Here is a 20,688-nt window from a genome sequence, read left to right as displayed (position 1 = left end):
GTGAATCTTCGGAACATAACTGGCATTTCTGGGATAACAGATTAATCTCCATGAGTCAAAACTTCATATACTAAAAAAGAACAGTATCCAAATAACATGTCTTCAGACATGTAACTTTACAATCCTGCCAGTCCTGCTTTAATCAACATACTAATAGACATATACCCAAAGTCCAAATAGTTATATATATATATATATTATATATATATATATATATATATATATATATATATATACATATATATATATATATGTTTTCATGTTTGGATTAACCTTATATATATATATATATATATATATATATATATATATAAAGGGAAAGTTTATGAAAATAAGCAAAAGACGAAGGCAGCTGAAGTACAAACAAACAAATGTATTAGTATAGCGCTCAGGAATAGAAAAAGTCTTTTACGTTTCGAGCCCACGCTCTTCGACAGAAAGATACACAGAAAAAAACAAGGAGAGAAACAAGGTCTGATCAATAAGTATCCGGACTATTGTCATAGTATTGAAGCTAAAGCATGCAGAGTGAAGCCACTTGGCAAAGATTGACTTTGAACACTTCTGTGCATGCACACTAAGTTTTAATGTTCTAGCACACTTCTGCTGTTTACAGCAGTGCTTGGAAGGAAGGTGTGTAGCATGTTATTGTTGCATTGACCATGACAGAGAAAGTTGTCATGGTGATACCTGCTCAGAGGCCTATGCAAAGTTGCAGAAAGTGTAGGGAGAGGAGTGTATGAGCCACACACAAGTGTATGAATGGCTCAGAAGTTTCCAAGATGGCCACAAAAATGTTGATATTGATGAACATTCTGGGAGACCTGCAACCAGCTGAACTGAGAAAAACATTGCAGATGTGCATGCAGCGGTGAGGGGGAAATCACCGAATCGCCATGTTTGAGTTATCAGAGAATGTGCAGATTAGTTACAGTTCAATTCAGTCCATTATCACTGAAGATTCTGGGAATGAGATACATGTTGCCAAGTTTGTGATAAACCCACTTTCAGCTGACCAAAAGGACACTTGGGTTTCAGTTGTACAAGATCTCCTTGATTGTACTGAGAACTATGAAAACTTTAGAAAACTTTATGTAGGCCCCTGAGCAGGTATTGCCAAGCTTTTGGTAAAATTTGATGCAGATTCTCAACTTAACTTTCTCTGTCATGGTCAATGAAACAATCACATGCTACACACCTTCCTTTCAAGCACTGCTGTAAACAGTGGAAGTGAACTAGAATGTTAAAACTTAGTGTGCAAGCACAGCAGAGTTCAAGATCAATGTGTGTGTGTGTGTGTGTGTGTGTGTGCATGTGTATACACATACAGAAGCTAAGTTGCCGAAATTTTAACCACTTTGTTGTTTTGTAAAAAAAAAAAATTTCTGGGTCGGGAAATAAAATCACTGCAAGGAGTAAAAAGCTGAAACACTTGCATAACGTGGTGAGGTTTCTTTTTGAAGACTTTCTGCTGTTCACTTCTTCCCAGAATTTCTTACTTCCTCCCTCCATTAAGAATATTTCTTTATTAAAATAATATTTAAATAGGGTGGAATCTGGAATTTAAAAAAAAAAAAAAAAATTAACATCTGCAACAGAAAAAAGGGAAATCAGTAAAATAAAGTCTATTTGCCAGAAAGATTATACGAAATAATATTTCTTTACTTTGGCTCATCTGACAGTTAGGGAAATTGGGGCTAAAACCAAAGTTGAGGGACTGGTTTGGTTGGCAAAAGGATTACCAAACAAGAAGGTGAGAAGCTGAGGATTCAAGGTGAATGAAAGAGGTAAGGTAAAAAAAAGTTGGACAGACAGGTAGATAGATATGACAAGGGGTAGTTAATGTCACTGATTAAAGTAATGTGGGGGATAAAAGGGTGGGTAGGAAAATAACTAGGTACAATATATCAGACATTCACACACAGAATTACAGTTCAAAGCAGTGTTGAAGTAGTGGTGAGATAAAAGAATAAGGAGAAGATAAAGGAGTAGAAGCAAAGAAGCAGAGAGAGGGATGGAAAACACAATTACAATGATATACAATTACTCTACCACACACACACACATACACACACACACACACACACACACACACACACAACATACACACAAAGACACAGATACAAAAACACACACACACATACACAATACACACACATCACACACACAACACACACACAGTGACACAGACACAAACACACATACACGGTGACACAGAGACACAGATACAAACACACACACACCACACACATAGTGACACAAATACAGACACACACAACACACACACACACATCACTCACAACATACACACAGAGACACAGATACAGACACACACACACACACACACAACACACACACAGCGACACAGACACACACAACACACACACACAACACACATAGACACAGACACACACTCACACACATCACACACACACACACAGACACACATGACACAGACACATACACACATGTACACACACACACACATACACACACACACACCCTACATATATGTACATGTGCTAGCATAAATGGGAACACAGTCAATGCTGTATTTTATAGCATACAAGACACACTTATTTTTCCACCACCCCACAAAAAATGTCTCTAGAAAATCATCCTGGGTCCGATATGCAAATTTGAGCCAATATTATATACTTTAATGCATTAAAAACTTTTTCCTAGAAAATGCAATGCAGAAATTGAGGTGCGTCTAATATGCTCATGTGTCTTTTATGCCATCAAATATACTATGTCTGTTGCCCATGTATCAATGTAATAAATGGAGTTTGCGTATTTTTACCTGAAAGGATGAAAGGCAAAGTTGACCTCGGTGGAATTTGAACTCAGAACGTAAAGACAGACGAAATGCCGCTAAGCATTTCACCCAGCATACATTTCTGCCAGCTTGCCACCTTATATCATCATCATCTATCTATCTATCTATCTATCTATCTATCTATCTATATATATATATATATATATGTATATATATATATAGAAAACAGACATTTAACAATGGTGATGATGATGATGATGATGATGATGATGATGATGATGAGGAGGAGGAGGAGGAGGAGGAGGAGAGGAGGAGGAGGAGGAGGAAGAGGAGGAGGAGAAAGAGGAGGAGGAGGAGGATCAATATCTCGGGAATTTAAGACCTCTTAAAATATTTTTGGCCCAAGACCTCTTAAAACTATTTTTAAGAGGTCTTGGATCAAAAATATTTTAAGAGGTTTTAAATTCCTGAGATATTAATCCTCGTCATCGTCATCATCATCATCAACATCACTATTGTTTAATGTCCATTTTCCCTCCTGGCAGATGGTTTGACAGGATCTGGCAAGTCGGAAAGCTGTGCCAGGCTCCAGTTGTCCGTTTTGGCATGGTTTTGACGACAGACCGTCTTTCCCAATGTCAACCACTTTGTAGAGTGTAGCAACTACTTTTTATGTGGCACCAACACAGGTGCTTTTTACATGGTAGTGACATAAATGCTTTTTATGTGTCACCAGCACAGATGCTCTTTATGTGACACTGTCTCATATGGCTTTCACATTGCAATAGCACACATGCTTTTTATGTGACACCAGCACAGGTGCTTTATACGTGGAAGTGACATAAATGCTTTTTATGTGGATCCAACACAGATGCTCTTTATGTGACACTGGCTCATATGGTTTTCACATTGCAATGGCACACATGCTTTTTACGTGTCACCAGCACAGGTGCTTTTTACATGGCACCATTACCAGTATCATCACCAAGTAACCTGCAAGACAAAGACCTCTCATTTGAGAGAGGGAAGAATCAATTACAATAAATAAGTATGAGATCTTTTATAATGAATTGGTTCCTCTAACCTTTTGTTGTTTAGAAATGTATAAAACTATAAGCTGGTCTAAGCCTAGAAAGTATTGTTAATCCTTAAAGATCATTGGAGAGTACAACAGTCAAAATTTTGTGACTATAACAACCAAGATGAGAACACTTATCTAAATGTATCAGTGTATAATAATGATAATTTCTCATCTCAGAAATTCAGGTATCAGTTAGAAATCTTTATTATTTATCTTAGGAAAGGTTTTTTTTTGTAGATAGGCATGACCGAGTGGTAAGAAGCTTGCTCCACAACCACATGGTTCCAGGTTCAGTCTCATTGCATGGCACCTTGGGCAAGTGTCTTCTGCTATAGACTTGGGTCAACCAAAGCCTTGTGAGTGGATTTGGTAGATGGAAACTGAAAAAGCCTGTCATATATGTATGTGTGTGTGTGCATTTGTGTCCATGTTTGTTCCCGTAACACCACATGACAACTGGTGTTGGTGTGTCTACGTCCCCGTAACTCAGTGGTTTGGCAAAAAGAGACTGATAGAATAAGTACCAGGATTCTAGAAAAAAATGTAAGTCCCGGGGTCAATTTGTTTGACTAAAACCCTTCAAGGTGGTGCTCCAGCATGGCTGCAGTCAAGTGACTGAAACAAGTAACAGGATAAAAGAATAAAAGAATATTATTTAAAAGTAATATGCAAAATAAGTGGTTTCCTTTTTCTCTTTAACTGTAATGAGATCTACAGAATGGTAAGAAATAAGCAAGATTGTCTTTTTTAATTAGGAAATATCAATGTTGTAAGGCATTATTCTCGAAACGTTAAATGGCAGTTTCCACAGAGGAAAGAAAGAAAATTTTTAGTATTGATGACAAATTCTGAACAAGAAAGTCAAGGGAGACAACTCTGAGCTCTAAATTAATTAGACAAAAGAGACATTAGACAGTGAGGACTGAGTCTGACCTTGTGCATTAATGAGTGCAATTAAGTGGGTGTTAAGATGCTAATTTGAGCCCCCCTCCATCATCACGACCAAATTTTAGTTACTCAAAATGAAGAGAAAAGAAATCATTAGCTTTTAATTCACATTGAATAATTGTATCATATTTTACCACCCTTGCGAGTGGTACATGTATGATTACAGTATGGTTACTGTATGGTACATGTTGATGGCTTAGATTACATAGCGCCACCCTGGAAAATTTGGAATTTCTTTGTATTCTTGCTTTCACCCCTTCTCCTCTTACCTCTATTAAAAGAATTTGGAGAAAAACTGCACACGTTTATGATTATCTGATATGTTGTTGTTATACTAGTTTGATTTTAAATTTCCTGAAATTCTTTAAATTTCTTGAAATTGTCGCATTCTTTGTGACAAAGAACATTGGATTGAATGTGTTGCAGTATTTGTTGTGACATTTGCTCTGAGTTCAACTTTGCCTTTCATCCTTTTGATGAAAAAATTCTAATCTAGGATGCAAAGTTATCTTTTATCTTTGACTTGTTTCAATCATTGGGCTGTGGCCATGCTGGGGCACTGCCTTGAAGGGTTTAGTTGAACAAATCAACTGCAGAACTTATTTAATTTTCAAGGCTGCAGTCAAATGACTGAAACAAGTAAAAGAATAAAAGAATATATATAGGTGTAGGAGTGGCTGTGTGGTAAGTAGTTTGCTTACCAACCACATGGTTCCGGGCAAGTGTCTTCTACTATAGCCTCAGGCCGACCAAAACCTTGTGAGTGGATTTGGTAGACGGAAACTGAAAGAAGCCCGTCATATGTATGTATATATACATGTGTGTGTGTGTGTTTGAGTGTCTGTCCTTATCCCCCCCACCAACATCGCTTGACAACCGATGCTGGTGTGTTTACGTCCCCGTCATTTAGCGGTTCGGCAAAAGAGACTGATAGAATAAGTAGTAGGCTTACAACGAATAAGTCCTGGGGTCGATTTGCTCGACTAAAGGCGGTGCTCCAGCATGGGCACAGTCAAATGACTGAAACAAGTAAAAGAGTAAAAGAGAGTAAAGAGTATATACATATATACGTATATGTACACATACACCCACACCCACACATGTATGCACGATATGCTTTTTTTTCAGTTTCCATCTATGAAATTTACTCACAAGGCTTTGGTTAGCCTGAAATTATAATAGAAGACACTTCCCCAAGGTGTCACACAGTGGAATTGAACCCATAACTCCGTAGTTGGGAAGCAAGTTTATTTCCATTCAGCCTGTGGAGCTATAAGAAATTTGAATAGGAAGCCTTGTGGTATTTGTTCTAGCTCCTTGCATTCTGAGTTCAAATCCTGCTGTGGTCTGCTTGGATAGCTGACTTAATCTAACACCCATTTTGGTATAACTACCTGGCATTTTAGGTGCCTTTAGGACACCCAACACAGTTACAAGCTAGGCCTTTGGTTTGAAAATAACTTCCTCTATCTCTCACCTGTCTTGGAGGTAAGGGTTTTGTTTTCTTTCTTCATTTAAGAGTCAACATTCATCTAGGGCAGTGTTCCTTAACCATGGACCCTTTTGACCCGTGTTTTCCTAGGATGAGTCCTCCTAAGTTATTTGATGCATATGGACAAGGACAGCTGTGTAAAGAAGTGCCGATCTCTAACCATGGAGGGAATCTGTGGAAAAGGTAGACCCAGGAAGACATGAGGTGGTGAAACATGATCCTTGAATGTTAGGTCTCATGGAGGCAGTTACTAGTGACTGAGACCATTAGCGATATGCTTTGCATGAGAAGACTGGTCAAGTCAAATGAAATTGTAGTCATGGCTGTTGCTGGTGTCATATAAATGGCACCTGTGAAATTGTAACTGTGACTGTTTCGGATAGCATGATTTTCGAATGTAGGGCCTCACAGAGGCAAGGACGAGGTAGTGAAGCATGACGTTTGAATGTTGAGCCTCACAGAAGTGATGACAAGTGACTGAGACCTTGGCGATATGGGGTGCTTGAGAAGACAAGTTAAGCAAAGTGAAACTGTTGTCGTGGCTATTGGCACCCATGCTGGTGGCCTGTAAAAAGCATCCATTACACTCTTGGCGTGGTTGGCATTAGGAAGGGCATCCAGCCATAGAAACCATGACAAATCAGACTGGAACCTGTTGCAGCTCTCCAGCTTACCAGTTCCAGTCAAACCGATGCCAGTATGGAAAGTGGACGTTAAATGATGAAGATGATATTTTTGTAATTAAATATTATTAGGAATTGTTTAAAAAAATTATATTTTGTGTATTGTAGAAGTTTAATAAATTTATTGTTGATAAATTTTAACAAAAAAATCTTGTATGGATCTCCAGAGGGCTACATAGACTCTGGTTGAAAACCACTAATCTAGAATATTAACCGGCTGTATTTCTTGGGTGTTAGACTTAATGTGTTGCCCAGGTTAACATCACCACCTGTTTCTCATTCACAAGCATTCGAACCAGCATTTTGGTCGCACAAGAAAAATTAGTTTTCTTCTTAGTCATGTGAGAAAAAGGAAAAGACACAAAATAACAAACCCTACCCGGCCGCACCCCACCGCTAAAAAAAAAAACCCCAAAAGAACTCCTACCCGAACTAGGGTACTGCAGAGAAAGAAACTCGAGTTTCGAAGTCATTGTTTCTCTGTAACAGATTAAGTAAAAGCGGATTAATTCTTTATTCAATTTCCCATTATTTGGTAATTTTTTTTAGTGGATTTAAACTAGATAATGCTTTAAAACAGTAAAACATGTATATATGATAACTTCCAATTTTATCGATATAACTTCAATAATTTTATCAAAGCGAGTCAAAGAAAGCTCAGTCGAAACCGAAAAAAGAAAAAAAAACCCCAAACACCAGGAAAATGTCTAAATATTTATAAAAGGCAAATTTATCCGAAGTATAATATAAGTAAAAAAAAAGAAAATCTAAACAAAAAGAAGTTATGTTAACCAGAAAATATAGGTTTGGCGATAGAAAATATGAGATATAAAACAGAAAGTAAATTTAAATCTACATAAAAGACGCATTAATAAAGTTTTAAAAACGTGTTGTCATTTTTTGATGAGGGAATAAATTAACTAAAGTATTGCCGACGCTAAGAGAAAAAACTTTGGAGGAGTAGATGGGACAGGGTAAAATTGGAATATACATATATATAGTGGTCAGAAGAGCTGAAAAAAGAGAAAAGAGAGATGAGAGAGAAGCTGGAATAACGAAAAATAAGACAGCGCAAAAGAGTACGACATGGCAGGAAGGATTTGCAGGGGGTAAAAACCAAGAAAGAAAGAGAATAACCAGGGAGAGGGAGAGAGACAAATAAATATGTATAAGAGATAACTGTGACATAGAGAAAGAATTGTCTGGTAAACAGCTCTTTAAGAGAGAAGCTTAGGATATTAGAGAGAGGGGTACTAATAAAGATAGATATGTGTTTATGAGAGAGAGAGAGAGAGAGAGGTGCATCGTAGAAAGAGAGGGCGAGGGAGGAAGGGAAAAAAGGAAGAGAATGTACGTAGGAGAGAAGGAGGGAGGGAGAAAATAAAGAAGGAAAGAGGGCTGCGGGGGGGAAAGAGAGAAAATATATAGAGTGATGAAGAAAAAAGAAAGGTAGGATCTTAGAGAGAGTGAGGGAAGGAGAAAAAAGAGAGAAGTAAATCAGAGGGAGTGAGAGGGGGATGGGGAGAAATTAAATAAGAGAGAGAGAGACAAAGAGAGAGTGAGTGAGGGACGGGGAAAATGAGGAAAAACGTGATTAGATGGTAGATGACAAAATAAATAGGACATAGGAGTGTCGGTGAGGCACCGAAGAGAGAGAGAGAGAGGGTGAAAAAGTTTTGTCAACCGGTGCGGACATTTCTACAAACTTTAAGTTCGACGTCCTCGTATTTTGTATATAATATATATAAGCCCATGTATATATTGTATATATAAGATGTGAGAAGGGATTTTATGGCATACTTAAAGCATTTTAAAGTGGTTAAAGCTATCTAAATTCTCTCGGAAATTATACATTAGCATCTTTTTAATTCACACTTGTTAATGCAACTTGTCTAAATAGTTCTACATTCTACATAAACATACACACATGCTTGTGTGTGTTTATCAAGCACGGTGAGTGATTTGAAAATGTTACTTTTTAAAACACTACACACATATACGCATACATGCAAACAAAGCTTCATTGATATAATATATATATAATATATATATATTATTCCTTATAAAGGCTGTAGTTGATTTGTATTTTTTTCTCTCTTTAAATTCAGATTCATATAAAAAGGTAAAAGTCCAGATCGTTATAAAACTTTTCTGATGTAATAATCACTGAATACTGCACTACTGAGTAATTGTGTGTTTGTGTATGTGTATATATATTTATTTGTGTATGTGTATATATATTTATTATATCTCTCTATCTCTCTCTCTCTCTCTATATATATATAGATATATATATATATATCTATCTATATATATATATAGATATAGATATATATATAAATAGCTGTAGTCAATAAGTTATTTTTGTTTTGTAATTTCACATTGATCCATAGATATCTAGAACGTTTTAAAAACTTTTTTGTTTGTATAATAGTGTTTAAACTATGTAAACTACACTCACTGGACACTACATTACTTAGTAACTATATATAAATAAATAAATATATATATAATAGCTGTAGTCAATAAGTTATTTTTGTTTTGTAATTTCACATTGATCCATAGATATCTAGAACGTTTTAAAGACTTTTTTGTTTGTATAATAGTGTTTAAACTATGTAAACTACACTCACTGGACACTACATTACTTAGTAACCATATATATATATATACACATACACACAGACATAGATAGTTCCACAAAATGAAGGCGTTAATTGCTGTCAATTATGTGACACATTTTCCAGTGACGGCTACCCACATTTTCGTTTTCTCTTTGTGCTTTTTCACGTCTGTTTTCTATATACTTCACACAATGGGTTTAAATCGACACTTATTTTATATTGTTTTTATTCATAATCTAATTGCATGTCAAAGATCTTAATTGACATTTCTGTGCTACGTGTTTACTTCCATTCTCTTTGTAACGTGTTTGTTATTTTGTTTTTCTTGTTTATTATTTTTATTTGTTGTGGTTGTTTAGTCTCACATAGTCCTTATCTAGCAGTCCTATGATCAGAGACATTCCAGTCATGACCACCCTATCTTTCACTCAAGCTTGATATAAGACTGCACTATCCAATGTGTCCTTCTTTTGGCGGGTTTTCGTTTAGACTGTAACGTATAATTTGAAAGCGATTTGGTTGCTATTTTTAATAGGTTGATCAGTAAGGTCGAGAGGTTTTGTTGTTGAATCATACTTATTATCTTAAAAATTTATTTTGATAAAACTGTTTGCTACATTATATATATATATATATATATATATATATATGTGTGTGATGAATAAAAAGTTTTGAATGGTATATATATATATATATATATATCTCGAACATTTATCTTATATAAGTATATATCCATAACTTCCACTCCTGAATGCTCAAAGAAAACTCTGTTGTACTCTTATATTTCTCTATATAATGTTTACTTGTTGATTTAATTAGTCGACCAACCATCCTTCCTAAAAGTCGCGTCCCGCTCTAAAAAAAAAAAAGTTTTCTCTGTACAGACAGCTGCTCATTCATTATTCAGCAACTCGCCTCTTTTGCTTTGCCAGTATTGTGTTGTCACCAACGAGGGAATCTCTACGCAGTGTATAGGCCTTTCTGAAATAGCAGCAGGATTTCCATCAAATCACACGCTCTGGTCTTGAAGGGTACATTGAATAATAATAATCTTGGACATACAAAACGATAGCATGGTCACATGCTAACCTTGGGCTGAAATAGAGTTCCGTCTTGGTGGCTATAATTGCATTCTCTACGTCAACGCCAGCCAACAAGGTCCTGTGTGCTAAAAATAGCAGCCTAGTATCTTTCAAATCATATTCTGGTGTTTCTGTAAGGAATATGTTATATAAATATTCCTGTAGAATAGAGTCGGAAACCAGTGATTTCTTTGGATTTGTATATTTTAAGTAAGCTTTGTAGATTACAAATGAGCTGAACAATTTGTGGGTATTTTTGCTCTTCCTCATTTCCGTTAATTTTCAATTTTGACATGTTTAAGTTTTTGTTTTTTGCTCGAATTTACAAAAGTAATTTTTAAAAAAATCATATGTTTAAAACATTAAATCTGGGGAAAATAATCTAAAGAAAAACAAAACTGAAAAGTCACTGGAAAAACCGTGCTTCTCTCCTCGTCAATATGTTATTTTTTATGTTCTTAGTTTACAATACTTTAAACATTACAACTTTTGTATCTTGATAAATTCCGACTCTATTGTATAGGGATGCCCTTTAGATACCCAATGCCTGAAGACAATGACAGGATGGTCTCAAATAGAAAGCATTTGATCATGTCTGCTCGCTCAGGACTGATCTAGAGTTAAGCAACAGCGCTATACGTCCATAACCACTATAGCACCACCACCTTCATCATCAGTACTACGATTATTACCACCTTGTCACATCTTCAACCTGCTCCACAGAGCCTGCTTTTTATATACTATTTGATTTGAGTCAACGAAAGAGAATCTCTCAGTACTCGACCTGCTGGTAATAGCAAACAAATCCCTTTCCACTTCTCGAGAACTATACCTATTTTTCCTAAATAGGGAAAAGACAATCAATAATGTTGTTAAAGAACGGAGTGAAGATGTATTTAATCATAGGTCTTGCTGGATGTCTGGTTTGACCTGGTGTTAAAAAACAATAAGAATAGCACACTGGTTGCTCAGTCAAACTGTTTTGTCCAAATTACGTTTTCTTGAGTCAAGTTGCCTTAGATCCATGGATGAAGCTAAGCTGTTGGATAGATAGATAGAATGATAAATTACCCATCTGACCGATTTTTTCTGGGTGTCAGTCAAAATACTGTGTTTTAATTATTTGGTTTTTAACTTTAAAAAAACAGAAGCCAAACTTTTGTTTACTGTACAGCTGACTGGTTATTCGTTGACTTCAAATAACTGCTATAATATAATTCTGTTTTTGTTCTAAAAATATGCGCACATGCACAAATACAAACACAAAAAAGAAAAATAATAAAAAAAAAGAAATGAAAATAGATGAAATTAGTTTTTCCTCTTTTATTTTATTTATTTATATATTTTGCTCAAGTTTTTGGACTTTGATTAAATGTTGCAGTTAAATGTCAGGAAACAACCTCCTTCCCCTCATATATATATATATATATATATATATATATATATATATATATATATATATATATATATATATGGCCTTTAGGTCTGCCTATAATGTGCGTGTGTATACAAGCACACACTTAGATAATTGAAAGTTTTGGCCGTATCTAAGTTAACAGCACCACCTGGAGTACTTTTAAGTCATGTTTTAAGATATGGCCCACTTGAGTAGGGAGTTGTTTCACAAGATGTTTTTAGGTGTCAGTGGTTTGTTATTTCTTGGAGGAATTTGTCCATGTTCTGTTGGAATATTATGGGTCATTTTCTTCTGTGTTATCTTTTGGAATAATGTTGGATAAGACAGGATCAGTTGAAACCAAAAGTTGTGTTGCATTGTTATGTGATGTAAGCTTGACTTTTTTTTGTAATGAGGCATTTTCGTTCTGGGGCCAAGTCTTGGGTGACACGTATGAACTTGATACCACCAAGGTTTGGACTGTGTTGATGGAATACATTCCAGAATATATTGTGCAAATGATGTTGCGCTCAGTACAGCGTCGGAGAAAATAAAGTTTGAGCTTTTTGGCGCGATGCCAATAGTCAAGGTCTGTCATGTCCTTTATTCTTTTTCTTTGATCGATCTCTGTATGCTTTAGTTCTTATAAGGATTTTTTTTGTGTGTAGCGAGATAATAGGTGGCAGCAGAATTCAAAATGAAACCTGTTAAATGTAGAGAAGAGGAGGCTGATCTCTGATCTGGAGGGTTCTAAGGATCCTTGAGCACATTCTGCAGGCCATATCGACTGAATTGTTGATGTGTGCTTTCCAGCTAAGGTTGTCTGTATTTACAGTTAAGTCACTGATGTTATTTGACACTATTAGGAGCATCACCCGAGGGAAAAGAAGGTTTTAAGCATATTCTCTTTCCTAAAGACGATGACCTCACTGTCACATACTCCTTTGAGCACAGTCAACTGTAAAATTTCTCATTTGTAAACGAATATCATCGTCATAATTGTAAACCAATTTGATTGCACTCCGTCGGTTACGACGACGTGGGTTCTGGTTGATCCAATCAAGGGGAGCAGTCTGACGTTGAATTAACGTGCAAGTGGCTGAGCAATCCAGACACGTGTATCCTTAACGTAGTTTTCGGGGGAAATACAGAGTACAGAATGTGGATCTTTTCGGTTTGAACGGCAGTTTTTCTAGCGGTGTCATATGAAATTGTCACCCATAATTATGACCCTTGTATCGATCTATTGCATTTCAATCTGTTTTAGGGTTAGGGGTGGGGGAAGGGTATCTTTTTTTCTTCACAAATGTAAATAAACCCAATCTGTTTCTTAAACGAGGGACATTCATACGGCACGGAATGTTTTTTTACATCAATAGACGTTATTGATTGGTTGAAATTGCAGAAATTGAAGAAAAACAACAAATATCTTACAAGCTATAGAATTTTCTCAATAAAGCCTAGAGAAAAAGATGTTTTATAAACATATTCTACCAGTATACGAAGTTTAAAAGTGTTTAGTTATGTGGAAATTATTTTAAAAAACTGCCGTTCAAACCGAACAAAGGCTGGCCATTTGAAATACAGGTACTACTCATTTTTGCTAGGTGAGTGACTTAGTGGTTAGAGGTAGGTATTCGCCTCACGTTCGTAAGGTCGTGGTTTCCATTCCCGGCAGCGCAATGTATCCTTCAACAAGACACTTTATCTCACGTTGCTCCAGTCCACTCAGGTGTAAATCAATAGCACAATCACAAAAGCAGCGTCGTTTTTTTTTTTTTTAACCTCCAATGTTTCCGTGAAAATATGTCTGGTCACGGGGAAAATATTACTTTGCTTTGAAATAGGCGAGAGTTTGTGACAGGAAGAGCATCTAGTGCTAGGAATCATGCCGCCAACGGATTATGTCCGATTCATACAAATATGGAAAATTGGACATGAAAACGGTGAGGATATACTCACGCATATACAAACATCCATACATAGAAACATACGTGTGTACACACACACACACACATTTTATATACATATATCTACTTATATCTATACATGTGTGTATATAAGTACGTATATATATATATATGTGTGTGTGTGTATATGTGTCTGTGTATATATATATGTGTGTGTGTGTGTGTGTGTGTGTATGTGTATATATGTATGTGTGTGTATATGTTTATATATGTATGTGTATATGTGTATATATATGTTTATATATGTATGTGTGTGTGTGTATATGTGTATATATGTGTGTGTGTGTGTATATGTGTATATATGTATATGTGTATGTATGTGTGTGTATATGTGTATATATGTGTATGTGTGTGTGTGTATATGTGTGTATATGTGTATATATGTATATGTGTGTGTGTGTATATGTGTATATATGTATATGTGTGTGTGTATATGTTTATATATGTGTGTGTATATATGTATATGTGTATATATATATGTTTATATATGTATGTGTGTGTGTGTGTGTGTATATGTGTGTGTGTGTGTGTATATGTGTGTGTGTGTGTGTATATATGTGTGTGTGTGTGTATATATATATATGTATACATTTATATATATAAACACTCCCCCCACCACATACACGTGTGTGTAAAACGAATAAGTGTTATTTTTCTCATAGACACATTAACATTTCACAGGCGAATCTTCGCTCGCGCCTTCCCCATCTGTTTTTTAAGTCTGAGATGAATAGGACATGTGAATTCGTAATGTCTTGTCTTAGCAGTCGGTAGTTGACTGGTTATCCCCAATTATTTATTTTTGTCGTCCGCAAGCTTTGGTATGGATGGAAATGAATGCCATAAAGTGCTTCTTTTTGCGTCATTTGTGTGTGTGTGTGTATGTTTCAAAATTAATTCTTCCGTTTGTGCGATGTGTGTACGATATGCCAATTGTTCCGTGCTTTTTAGCAACCCACGCACACAACCACATGAGCCATTCACAGACGTTCACATGTGTATGAAAGTGGGCCTGCTGGATCCGTTTTGTTTGTACGAGTTACTAGGTACTTGGTGGGTGGCTTCACTTGGAAATTATAACGTCTGATGATGGAATTATGTGTGTGTGTGTGTGTGTACATATACACACATACACGTATATATATACAAAGGCACGGGTAAATACATATGTATGCATACTCTTTTACTTGTTTCAGTCATTTGGCTGCAGCCATGCTGGAGCATCGCCTTTAGTCGAGCAAGTCGACCCCAGGACTTATTCTTTGTAAGCCCACTACTTATTCTATCGGTCTCTTTTTGCCGAACCGTTAATTTACTGGGACGTAAACACACCAGCATCGGTTGTCAAGCGGTGGGTGGGGGGGGACAAATACAGAGACACAAACACATATACATATATACGACTGGCTTCTTTCAGTTTCCGTCTACCAAATCCACTCACAAGGCTTTGGTCGGGCCGAGGCTATAGTAGAAGACACTTGCCCAAGGTGCCATGCAGTGGGACTGAATCCAGACACATGCACATATGCATATATCCTATCACATACACAGTACATGAACATTTACAAATACTGAAAGAATAAAGAATGCACATACATTTATCTGAATCTTGCCAAATATTCTTTCACCTAGATACCTTGATTTTTTATAGTTTAATACCTTATTAAATCCACATTATATATCTTTGTTTCATTTGTTGAACTGCAGCTATGCTCGGGCATCTTCTTGATCCGATTCATACAAATATGAAAAATTTTCCTCACCCCCAATATTTGTTTCTTTAAGTTGGTGCTTATTCTGTCAGTCACTTTTTGCTGAACCGTTAGTTTATGGGGATGTAAACATACCAACACTGGGTGTGCAGCAATGACGGGGGACAAAACACAGTCTCATCACCACCATCATCATCATTTAACGTCCGTTGTCCATGTTTGAAGGCTGTACCACACTCCAGTCTGATTTGGCATGGTTTTCTACGGCTGGATGCCCTTCCTAACGCCAACCACTCCGAGAGTGTAGTGGGTTCTTTTACGTGCCAATTTGCATGACACTGCTATCTGCCACCCACAGCACACACATGTATACATGATGGGCTTCTTTCAGTTTCCATCTACCAAATCCACTCACAAGGCTTTGGTCAGCTTAGGTCTATAGTAGAAGGCACTTGCTGTAGGTGCCATGCAGTGGGATTGAACCCAGAACCATGTGGTTGGGAAGCAAACTACAATGACTCCAAATAAATTTAGCTAAGCATCCGAAAAAATTAATTACATGACTCGGCACCCATGCCACTTAATCATATATCACAACATCACATTCTCTTATTGTCTATAAATTTAGAATCTTGACCATTTGTAAATATATGAAGACCACCACATCACATTTTCTTATCCTCCATAAATTTAGAATCTTGACCATTCACAAATGTATGAATATCTCAACACATCCCCTTATCCTCTTTATTTTGAGTCTCGACCATTAGTAAATGTATGAACCTCACAACATCACATTGTCTTATCCCCTTTAAATTTAGAACCTTGACTACTAGTAGTTCTTATCCTTTGTAAATTTAGGACCTTGACCTTATGCTGATGTTGAAATAAGGCTTTAGAATTCTTTCCTTCCCCTGCCCGCCTCGGTCTGTTCCTTCTGGTGGTATTCTTCATGTTTAATATTATTAACAGGAGAGATATCCACACTTGCTTCTGCATATTTTTTTTTCTGTGACAGGGGGCTACCCTTTATTTTTTTTCTTCTATCTTCAGTTGTTGTTGTTGGTGGTGGTGGTGCTGATGTTGGCCCTGAAATTAGATTCCAGAATCATATGTTTGTCGTTCTCTTGTCTCTCACACCCCACTGATATTCCCCCAGTTTTACTATCCTAAGGCAACCGTAGTCCTATTCTGATAAAAGGCTTATGTTTCTGTTTTGGAAGTTTATAGCACTTGTTCTCAAACTTTATAGACATTCACACCCATTACAAGCTTGTCAGGGTGGGAGTGTGTGTGTGTGAATGACTGTGTGTATATATATTTGTGTGTTGTGTAAATCTGTCAGCCTGTCTGTTGCATTAAAATTTCCTTTAAAAAGATTGGTAGTAGTTTTCTTGAACATAACATTTTATTTCAAAATTTAATAATAATAATAATAATAATAATCCTTTCTACTAAAGGCACAACGCCTGAAATTTGTGGTGAGGGATTACTCAATTACATCGACCCCCCCCCCGTGTTTCATTGGTACTTAATTTATTGACCCCCAAAAAATGAAAGGCAAAGTCGACCTCGGCGGAATTAGAACTCAGAACGTAGTGCTGGGCGAAATACCGTTAAGCATTTTGCTCAGTATCCTAACAATTCTGCCAGCACCCTGCCTTAATAATAACAATAATAATGATGGTTTCAAATTTTTCCAAAAGAGCAGTAGTTTTGGAGGAAGGAATGAGTTGATTATATCAACCCCAGTGTTCAACTGGTAATTATTTTATCAACGCCAAAAGGATGATAGATAACGTTGACCTCGGTGGAATTTGAACTCAGAACTTTGTGACGGGCAAATACCATTAAGCATTCCGTTCAGAGTGCTAATGATTCTACCAGATCACCACCTTAATAATAATAATAATAAAGTTAAGATAAGTTTAATTGACATGTAGATTTAAAAAGAAACGGATAATGTAATTAAAATGATTTTACCAGAGGAGTTTGGTGTAAATTACAATAAGATTATGAAATTATTAAGAAATGAGATTTTTAAAACAGATTTAAAATTGAAATATACAATGACGCATTGTGAAAGTTAAAACACACACACACACTAGTTTGCTTCTTTTCTTTTACTTGTTTCAGTCATTAGACTGTGGCCATGCTGGGGCACTACCATGAAGAATTTTTGCTTAGATGAATTCACTCCAGTACTTACTTTCGTTAAGCCTAGTATTTATTCTATCAGTCTCTTTTACTGAACCACTAAGTTACGGGGACATAGACATACCAACACTGGTTTTTAACAAGCAGTAGTGGGGGACAAACATATACAAAGACACAGACACACATATATATGATGGGATTCTTTCAGTTTCCATCTACCAAATTTACTCGCAAGGCTTTGGTTGGCCTGAGGCTTTAGTAGAAGACACTTACCCAAGATGCCATGCAGTGGGACTGAACCCAGAACCATGTGGTTGGGAAGCAGCCACACCTGTGCCTTCAGAGGAAAAAGTAAAAAGACACGATTTGCATTCTGTTTTGCCAAATTCTATATTATAATATTTTTCACCATAAATTGTAACTGTGTTGTCTTATTTATTTTGTTATAAATAAATTTGAGAAAATTGTGTGCCTCATCCTTGCCAGTTTGGCCCTAGTTTAGCTTAATTTTGTCGCTAGGTTTGCACAGGCATGGTTGTGTGGTAACAAGTCTGCTTCCCAACTGTATGGTTCTGGGTTCAGTACCACTGCATCACAATTTGGACAAGTGTCTTCTACTATAGTCCTGGGCTAGTCTTGTGAATGGATTTAGTAGACAGAAAGTGAAAGAAGTCTGTCATGCATTCATATATCATCATTGTTTAACATCCGCCTTCCATGCTGGCATGGGTTGGATGGTTTGACTAAGGACTGGCAAGCCAGGTGGTTGCACCAGGCTCCGATCTGGTCTGGCAAGGTTTCTACTGCTGGATGCCCTTCCTAACGCCAACCACTCCAAGAGTGTAGCAGCTGCTTTTTATGTGCCACGGGCACGGGAGACAGTCAGGCAACACTGGCATCAACCACACTTGAATAGTGCTTTTTATGTGCCACTGGCACAGGAGCCAGTCAGATGGTATTGGCATCGACCATGCTTGAATGGTGCTTTTTACGTGCCACCAGCATGTATGCCAGTCAGGCGGCAGTGGAATTGGCCACGACTACGATTTCACTCGACTCAACAGGTCTTCTCAAGAAGGGTACTTTTAAACGAGCCTATTTCACAAATAATAGGACATAACAACAGGTGGCTTTCGACTAAGGATGAATTAAATTAAGCTGGCGTGTGTGGCAGTAAAGCCTTATGGCAGGGATACAAGATTTCACAGGCACAAGGAAGAATATAGATGTTGCATGGACAGCAGTTGAACCAAGAAAGAAAGGTCAGGCTTGACTGAACACAGGTCACATGGGAAGTGAAGAGAGAGAGGCAGAGGGACAGAAGAAATGAGGAGGGGGCGAGAAAAAATGACAGGAACCGGCTTGGACTGACCAAATCCTTGTGAGTGGATTTGGTTGATGGAAACTGAAAGAAGCTTATCGTATGTGTGTGTGTGTTTGTCTTTGTGTCTATGCTTACATCCCTGTAACTTAGCGGTTTGGCAAAAGTCATCACCATGTTCATGATCATTTAGCGTCTGTTGTGCATGCTGGAAGGCTGTGCCAGAATCCAGTCTGATTTGGTGTGGTTTCTATAACTGGATGCCCTTCCTGACACCAACCACTCTGAGAGTGTAATGGGTGCTTTTACATGCCACTGGTATGGGTGCCACTTGTGTGACACCAGTATCTGCCATGACTGTGATTTTGCTTGACTAGAATAAGTACTAGGCTTACAAACAATAAGTCCTGGGGTCAGTTTCTTCAACTAAAACCATTTAAAGCGGTTCCCCAGCATGGCCACAGTCAATTAACTGAAACCAGTAAAAGAATAGAAGAATTTGTGTGTGTGTGTTTTTTGTGGTTGTGTTTATGTCCCCTCCCCAACAACCAAGTACTAGGCTGACAAACAATAACTCTTGGGGTCAATTTCTTCGACTAAAACCCTTTTAAGATGGTTCTCCAGCATGGCTACAGTCAAATAACTGAGACAAGTAAAAGAAAAGAATATGTGTTTGTGCTTGTGTTTATGTTTCACCCCCAATGACTAGTGTCAGTTTGTGTACATCCATAACTTTGTGGTGCGGCAAAAGAGACTGTTGGAATAAGTACTGGAGACAGTTTTCATTTGAATAAAACTCTTCAAGGTAATGTCCAAGCATGACTGAAGCAAGCAAGTAAGAGGAAAGCAAAAAAGTGAGGAAATATTTAGTAATACTTTTTTCTGTCTGGGGAGAGTCCTTCTCTTTTAGTACCTTATTAATCTGACACACACACCGGTCTGATTTTCACTCAATTACTTCTTTTTTTTTTTGTGCACATGTGTAAAATACAACAAAAATAACAAATCAACAGACAAAAAAAAAACTAACAAGCGCATGCATGCACACAAACAAACAAAAAGAATACAGTGAAAGCCTATTGAAAAGGTTACAAGTCGCAATGAAAATTTTAGTAAAAATCAATAAGTAAATGAGTGGAAATCGAACCGGTGAGTGTGTTAAGTAATAAGGCACTAAAAGAGAATGACTTTCCCCAGACACAATAAAATATGCTTCAACACACAAATTCAGATAAAGAATCTTGCAAACCAAATACAAAAAACGAAATTTAGTTATGTTTATTAGTAATGTCATTTGTCTGGAATTATTTTACTGTTCTGACACTGAATTGGGATGGTCTCTCAACTGCTGTGTAATTGCTCATTTGTACAGAATAATTAAAAGACTTTTTAAAATTTTATTTCTTATACATCATCACTGCTCTGAGTTTTGCATTTTTGCTT

At 36.8% G+C, this 20,688-nt stretch overlaps 1 protein-coding gene across 5 annotated transcripts in view; it reads left to right on the top strand.

The window, feature by feature from the left end:
• The first annotated feature begins 232 nt into the window (after positions 1–232).
• Positions 233–20,688, top strand: part of LOC115212284 (arf-GAP with Rho-GAP domain, ANK repeat and PH domain-containing protein 2) — a 351,834-nt gene continuing 331,378 nt past the window's right edge. For 3 of the 5 annotated variants that reach the window (XM_036503280.1, XM_036503281.1, XM_036503277.1), the window contains exon 1: positions 8,551–8,936. The gene's annotated coding sequence lies outside the window, so the exon portion shown is untranslated. Of the gene's footprint in view, positions 254–8,550; positions 8,937–20,688 lie in introns of those variants that run through there. The other 2 variants (XM_036503278.1, XM_036503282.1) reach the window with 2 other exon arrangements.

This window comes from Octopus sinensis, linkage group LG5, assembly GCF_006345805.1.
Source record: "Octopus sinensis linkage group LG5, ASM634580v1, whole genome shotgun sequence".
NCBI lineage: Eukaryota > Metazoa > Mollusca > Cephalopoda > Octopoda > Octopodidae > Octopus > Octopus sinensis.
The sequence above is the reverse complement of the archived record's forward strand: the minus strand, read 5'-3'. Positions and strand labels throughout refer to the sequence as shown.